Genomic DNA, 7,550 nt, shown 5'->3' on the forward strand with positions numbered 1-7,550 from the left:
CCACAGAATAGCCAAGCGGCTGGTCTGGCTAACGCAGCAGGGTTCTTCTGTCCTTGGCCCTAGCCTGGCAGCTTCAGCTTAGAGAGGGATTAGGGTTTAGAAGCTTAGGTTTTGCTGGCGCTTAGGAAATCAAGGGAACCTTCCTCCCCGCCGATACGGATGCCGGATGTTTTAAAATTAACTCTCATCTCCCCGGACACGCAGCCAGCAGCTTGCTCAAGAAGGGCATTGAGCTCCCACAGTTACTGGCAGCAAAATCTCTCCCAGAAAGGTCATTTCTCGTGGAGCACCAGAGGTATAAAACCCTGGGATGCTAAAAAATCTCACTCTCCCACTGCCTAAGCAGAAAATCAGCTCACCCAAAGCTGTCAGCAGGGAAACCTTTGCAAAATCAGGGCCACTGTACCAAAACGGCATGGATTTTCTACCCAGTTACCATAACCAGTGGCAAGATGCTGGGGTAGCGCAGGCGCTTGCTCCTTTAGCGGCTTTGGAGCACTTGCTCCTGGTGGGAGTAGGAACATACCCAGCATGTCTGGAATGAAGCTGGAGTCTTTCCTCCATTCTGCCTTTCCTGCTGGTTTTCCTGCCCAGCTCCCTCCTCACAGCTGTGCGAAGTGCCCCAGCTGGGATAAAACTGAGAAGGACTCCTCTTGCCTCAGCTTAGGGCTGTTTCCTTCCCTGCTCAACACCCCTTTTCAGGGGTAAAATATTAAAAAAGAAAGGGAAAGGAATGAGTTTGAAAATCCCAAAGCTTCCTCGTAAAAGCTGTTATCTAGGCAGAGAGCCATGAGCTCGTGAAGCCTGCTGAAGGAAGAGGATTTAAACAGTTTCTTTCCAAACCCCAGTTAAAATCTGTGTTTCCAACCATGGGCCTGGCATGCTGCTGCCAGATGAGCATCCCAGACTGGCTGTTGGGAAGATTGCTCCCTGGCTGGACGGTGGCATAGTGCAAGGGAGGAGCGTGGGGAAGGAGATGGAAGCAGGATGCCGGGATGGGGAAGTCATGAGGAAGAGGCAGAGGATGGGGTGTCTTGAGGGACTGCCAAACACCTGCCTTGGACTGTTCATTCCAGAAAGAGGCCGAGCTGAGCTGCCTCTTGAGCTTTCATCTCCAGCAACATCTCAGCCACCCATACGGTTCCCCTGGTGCATTTCTCTGTGCTGGGGACACGGGAGATACAATCCATACAAAATCCCTAATGGCAGCAAACAGGAGGAGATACTCCATCAGGACTGGGGACCAGTGTGATGCCGGTTTTCATGGCTGGCGGTAACAACTCCAGCCCACAATCCCAGCATCTCTCCCATGCCTGGTGCATCTGCACGAGGCCTCGCTGCAGCCAAGCGCCTGGTGGGGAGAAACCAAAACAAATGATTCACTGCAGTTAAACTGCTCCCAGGACTGCAGGGGACGGGAGCAGGTGGTGAGGGAGGCTTGCAAAACCTCACCTGCCTCCCAGCGCTGGGAGCTAACCCTATTTAGATCCCAATCCTGCTCAACTTGAAATTCTGGCATCTGGGTGTGGACCTGTGGCTGCATGGAAGAGGGCAGCCAGCCTGAGCGAGGGCAGAGCGGGGAGCACACCCGCTTGGCTCTGGGCGGCTCGGGCACACTGACTGGGTGAGCAGCATCTCTATTTTCCCCAGGGGAAATGAAGCAGGGACAGGCAGGGTGATGCTGTTACGGTCAGGCAGGCAGAACAAAGCAGCCTCATGCTCTAAGCTCCCATCTACCAGATGTGAACCTATTGTCTCAGCCCCAGGGCCAGCATCCTCCCCCTCCCCATTACAACCATCATGAGCCGACCAAAAAATTATGCAGCAAGTTGCTTACTGCTACAGGAAAGTGCTTTATTTCAGGTAAAGCACTTAAAAAATAATTTGCCCTACTCTGTTTTTTCCTTTCCCAGATTTTAGGCACATCCAAAGATGGATTGCATCCCAGCTACATGTTTCAAATGCAAGTTACGCTTGTACACATAATAGTTCTTGTTAAAACGTTTTCCAGACCCTTAATTGGCATGGCAGGCCAAGTGCAGAAGAGCACAGTGGAGCCTCCTGCATCCTACAGGGATTAAAATCGGAACCTGATCATGAAGGAAACTAAAACTAGGAAAAAGAAATTGCTGTCAAACCAACTAACTTTCTTACCCGTCACAAAGTACAGACTTTTTGCTAACCTACAATTTCTTTAAATGGCCAAATAATTTTGGTGTTTAACCCTGCCTGATGTTCAGATGCGGTTGCTTGAGCTACCCACTGAGCCGGTCCCCCGTCAGCCTCGAGCCGGCAGTGCTGCCTGTGGCACAGGGCACTGTATTCTCACCGAAGGGGATGCTGGGACCTTGAAACTGTGCTGATGGCTGATCCCAGCATCGAGACTTGGGCTGGCAAGGCTCCACTTCCACCAAGCGTGGTTGTTTCTGCCATGCATGTGTCTGTCACCCTTGTAGCAGCATCCTGGAGGGGGAGCATGGTGAGGATGGGGTTTACCCGTCTCTATATCACCCTGTTTGTAAAGAAACCTATTGACTGTGGTGAACTGTGCATCTCGCCGAAGGGAGGGATCACTTCCCTCTTTGGCTCCTGCCTGTGCACTCTCTAGGAGGCAGGTTTCCAGCTGTCCCACCCCAATGGCTGGGATGGAGCCCAGCAGATTCCTGGTGAATCCCAGCATGCCACCTTCCTCCTACAAAGCCCAAAATGATGTCACTCCACTAGTGAAGAGAGCTGACGTGCTTGAGCGGGCAAAAGGCACTTGCAGCATCACCAGGCAGCTGTGTTTTTCACAGAGAGGGGCTGCCCTGGATCTGTCTCCATTTTCTCAACAGAAATACCTGCCCATGCACAGTGTGGCTCGGCACTCACACAGAGCTGCAGGGCACAGAGCTGCGCGTGCACGTCGCAAAAGCAGCTACCATGCAATTAATTGCAGAAGTAGCAGGCTGGAGGGCTGCGTGCTGTGCCATTCAGCTCAGCACATGCTGCAGAAGCATTCATTCTGCGGCTCCAACTGTGCCATGAAGAGCTCCTGCCAAAGGGAAAAAGGGAAAAAAAAAACCCATCGTACACTGAATAAAATCACTGATTCCCTCTGCCCAGGGCAAGTCTGAAAAAAGCTAGGCAGGAGTATGGAGATGTGCCAGATGTGAGGCACAGCTGCTGAGTACCAACATGATGGGTCAAAGTCAGGGGACGGGAGGGGTGGAGAAGCAGGACCTTTGCACCAGCACGAAGTGATCACGCTGGAGGAGCGGAGGTCAACAGTAGCAGCTAAACTGTGCAGAGGCTTTGCAGTAACACCCCTCAGGTGCAGGGAGCGTGCCTGCTCCTTCACCCCAGGGCTGAAACAGCATGCCATGTTGGCACATATGCCGGTTTGCCCGGGCAGTGAGGGTAGGCAAGTGGCTTTGCTGCGCTTAGAAGCCATCTGGGGTCATATTCACTCCTTTGAAGGCAGTGGGAGGGGAATGAGGGAAAGGACAGGGGCAGGGGAAGGGGAGAGACACCAAATGGTTTTGTTTCAGTGTATCCAAGTCTTCAGAAATAATCACTGCCCAGTGCTCTGGGATGGGGCACGGTCTTTCTTCTCCATTTGTGAATTGAGGATAGGAAAACATTATCCTGGGCCAGAAGGCAGCACAGGGTTAGGCTCCGTGCAAGGGTCCTCTCAGTCTAGACCCCTTTTTTCTACCCCTGTGCTATTTTTTGTTAGGCTGCTCACCAGTTGCTAGAATTCTTTTTGTTTGTGTTTTGCTTCAATCATTTCCACTGATGAGAGCATCTGCTGCCATCTGTGCCTTCCTCTCCTCCCCCTGGCAGGGCTGTGCACCGCCGTGGTTTGCCTGCAGAGCCGGGCCCTCTTCTCTGTCCACCCTGCGGCACGTATCCTGTACAGTCCTGACAGAGTGCAAGGATGGACAGTAGGTAAGAAGCAGCTCCAGCAGCGCCCTGCTCTTCCCCTGTATCCACTGACTGTATCTGTGCACTGCTGCAATTGCATCACTTGCAGGACCCCCATGGTGCCAAGGTCCCAAGCAAGCCCAAGACCTGGTGGCACTGAGCAAGGCTGCAGTTCCTCCTCTGACAACCGAAGAGACCATTTTTGAGATGAAAACATAGAGGCGAAGGGACTTTGGTAAGGTCACCCAGGACATCAGCACATGGCTGGGAAGAGGCCAAAGCTGCCACTTGCTGGCAGCATGACTTTGCCTCCTGGTCCGCGAAGTGCCTGGGAAGCAGGGTTATGAGGCTGTATCTCAGTGCTGGATTTTGCTGGTGGCTCACATGGCCCACAGAAGGACAGAGGTTGCCGTTTACATCTCTAATTGTTAGTTTGGGTACCCAGGCTGAGGGCTGCTCCAGCCCTGACTCACCGCGCTTTGCCTGCAAGCCCCGCAGCTCACCCATGGCGTGGGGACTGGTGAATGCCGGCGCTGGGCTGGAGGGTTGTTACCTGAGCTAACTCCAGCTCGCCATCACCACCAGCCCCTGGACTGGGAGAGCCGCGGGGTTGCATTTACCGGCCGAACCGAACCAGCTCACCCCCGCTGGGATTCCGGGCGCTGCTGCCCGAGAACCGGCTCGGCCGCATCCCCGAGAGCTGCGCGGCGGCCGGGCAGCGGCACGGGTGAGCGCGGAGGGTTGCGTCAGTGCGCGGGGTTGGCCCGCCCGCACGCCGACACCGGGCCCGCAGCCTCCTCTCCCTGCCGGTGTGGAGGGTGAATGTGGGACGGCGCCAGGCCCTTGCGGGACGCACGCATCCCGGCCGGCACACGGGGCACGTCCCTGCAGGAGGCTAGGGCTGTCCCCTTGCCCCCACCCGCATCTGGATGGTTTTAGGGCGCCTCACCCCACGCTGCCTCTTGCCCCGGGTAAGGGCTGGCATCTCCTCGGCGGTCGGGCTTGGCGGGGGGCGAGTGCCTGCTGCTGGGGACGGGCGAGGGTGGAGCACCGCTCCCGGCAAAGGGGCCCGAAGCCTCCTGGCCTGCCCAGAGGCGGCGGAGATGGGCGGGCGGCTTGCTGCCGGCTGCGCTGGAGCGGTGTAAGGGGGCCCTCTGCCTGCCTCCCGCAGCAGGGCAGCTGAACCTCGGCGCGGGCATCCGACTCCTTCCTTCTCCGTAACCTTCTCCGAGGTGCTGGCGCTGCCGTGAAGGAACCCCGAAGCTATTTCCTCTCCGGACTGAACTAGCACCGCTCCCACTCCATCTCCTCCCCAGGCACGCGTGCCCGTCACCAAGGTCGGTAGCCTTTCACCGTGCCCACCTCGAACACCTCTCTTTACCAGGGACACAAAACCAGCAGCAGTATTTTAGGCACAATCTCATAATGTCGACTAAAAGGGAACAGTCACTTCCCCCTTCTCCATTTTTCCCCTCTAGCTAAAGAAAAAGCAAACCGAAATCCTCGTCAAGCTGTCAAGCTCAGTTTCCTGAAGGAATACAATTAAATCTCTATATGGCAACGTGACTGTCAGTTCTTCCCCATCAAAAGATGCTTCTCAAGCAGCGTTTGGCTGTTCCTCTCTTCCACCCCCTCCTCTCAGTTTTCCTTCCCGCCGTCGAGTGCAACAGAGGCTGCGGCTTCGCAGCCAAAAAAAGGTGTGATTTGGATAGCACTGCGCGACGTGAGTGGCAGAAGTGAAAAGGCAGAGAAGCAACCCTTGAAAGCCTGCCTTCTGCTGCATCGCGTGTCAGCCTTGGCAAAACCTGAGCTTCCAGAACCTTCTTGTAAAATGGAAAAAAAAAGGAAAGGGAGAGAAAAGGCAAAAAGCACAAAGCAGTCACAGGACCTGTCAGATTCGGCTGCTGCTTTTCTTTCCATTGTTTCTTCAGAATGAACAAAAGTTCGTTCTTTCGCTTAACAGCAAGGTCGGTGCCATCTGGGGTGTACCTGCCTGACAGTATATGGAGATGCAGTTTTGCCATCTTAATTTGGGGCTATCAGACAATGGCAAGATGAAATGAATACTTGGAAATCTATCTTCCCCCCCTCCCTATTCCCCATTTTGGGCGTGATTTCTTACTGCTTGAGTTTGGAGGGACTCCATTAAAACAAAAGGGAGAGGAGGGGAGAGCACAGGGGCTTTGCTGCTCCCAGCCCAGAGCTGCAGGTGGAGGGCTGTGGTGAAGCTGAGCAGCTGCCTGGGATCGATCATCCCATCCTCCAGCCAAGGGGTTACTGCATGCTCCTCTGCTACCCTCTTTGTGTCCAAGGCAGGTTTGGGTGGGCCTCTGACCTGCTACAGCACAGCAATTTCAATGTTCACACCTCCTATAATGTGTGCAACAAATAATAAATGTGATTGTTACTAATAATAGCCTGCCCTCTCCATCCCTGATGGTTTATGCATGCAAAAATGCTGCAGAGTCAGTTCGATACTCCCCTTGGTTCATTTATCCAGCCTCCATTTTCCTTGCAGATAAAGCCGGTCCGTCAGGGGAAGGGGTGATGGTAACTCATTTGTCACACTTGTTAAATGTAGGAAAGGCTGGCTTTGGGGCAATTCCAGTTTTGTGCCAGCTCTGCCTTTAGCTGAGCAGCCCTGTGCCTGCATGCCAAGCAGGGTGGCTCTCTCCTGTGTGGCACCATCCCTGCAAGATTTCATAGATTCCGAGGGTCTCTGAGTGCAAAAGTACTTGCCCATCCTACCAGGCTTGTGTTTGGGCTGCAAAGCTTGAGAGGTACAATGGGCACCTGGATGGTAAAGGATATTGAGAACAAGATTTTGGGATCTGCCAGCCTGAGCTCAGTGCGGGTACGGGGAAAAGGTGATGCAACCTCACCTCTGTGCTCCTCCTAACCCTTGGAGGATTTCGGGGTGACTAGTCTGGATCTTGCCTAAACTAGCACTGTCCCAGCAGGCTTTAATTTGCTCCAATTATCAGGTGCCAGCACAGGGTGGCTGCAATGCAAGTCATTTTGGCTGCACCTTCTTTGGAGGCATTGCCATCAAGAAAGGCCTCCTCCTTCCTCTGCTGTGGACAAGGACTGGATACATCCCCTAGAGGTGTTAGGATGGAAATGCTGATGGCTATGACCCCTCAGATCTTGTTTCACGGAAGGGAACAAGAAATAACCAAGGGAGGCTGGGAAGAGTCTTGACCTCTGGATGAGTGATCATAGAGCAGTTCATGGTCGAGATACTTCACAGAACACCATGCACTGCACTGCCAGAGGACACTTCAGTACAAAACAGCCCCCTGATCTGGACTGGTATGGAAACGCCCTCCAGTGAGTGGGGAGTAGGTAGGACTGCAGGTCCTTCTACCCATAGCTTCCCCCATAAATTAAGCCCAGATGGGGTTAAGGTGTAGAGAGCTGGGCAGGAAGGGTGATTTTAGTGAAGCATCCTTATGATCTGTCCCCCCAGCTTGCTGTGGCAGAGCCCAGACACAACACATTGATTTAACCTCACACCCAGCAGGGCATGAAGTGTCCTATGATGGTCTGTCTGCATTCTCTCTCTCTTGCTGCACCTCTGCTTTAGTGGTGGGCCCAAAGGTGGGCACTGTTGCCTCCTCCCAGTTCTGTGGCTGGTCTGCAGC

The sequence above is a fragment of the Lathamus discolor genome, chromosome 6 (genome assembly GCF_037157495.1).
Source record: "Lathamus discolor isolate bLatDis1 chromosome 6, bLatDis1.hap1, whole genome shotgun sequence".
NCBI lineage: Eukaryota > Metazoa > Chordata > Aves > Psittaciformes > Psittacidae > Lathamus > Lathamus discolor.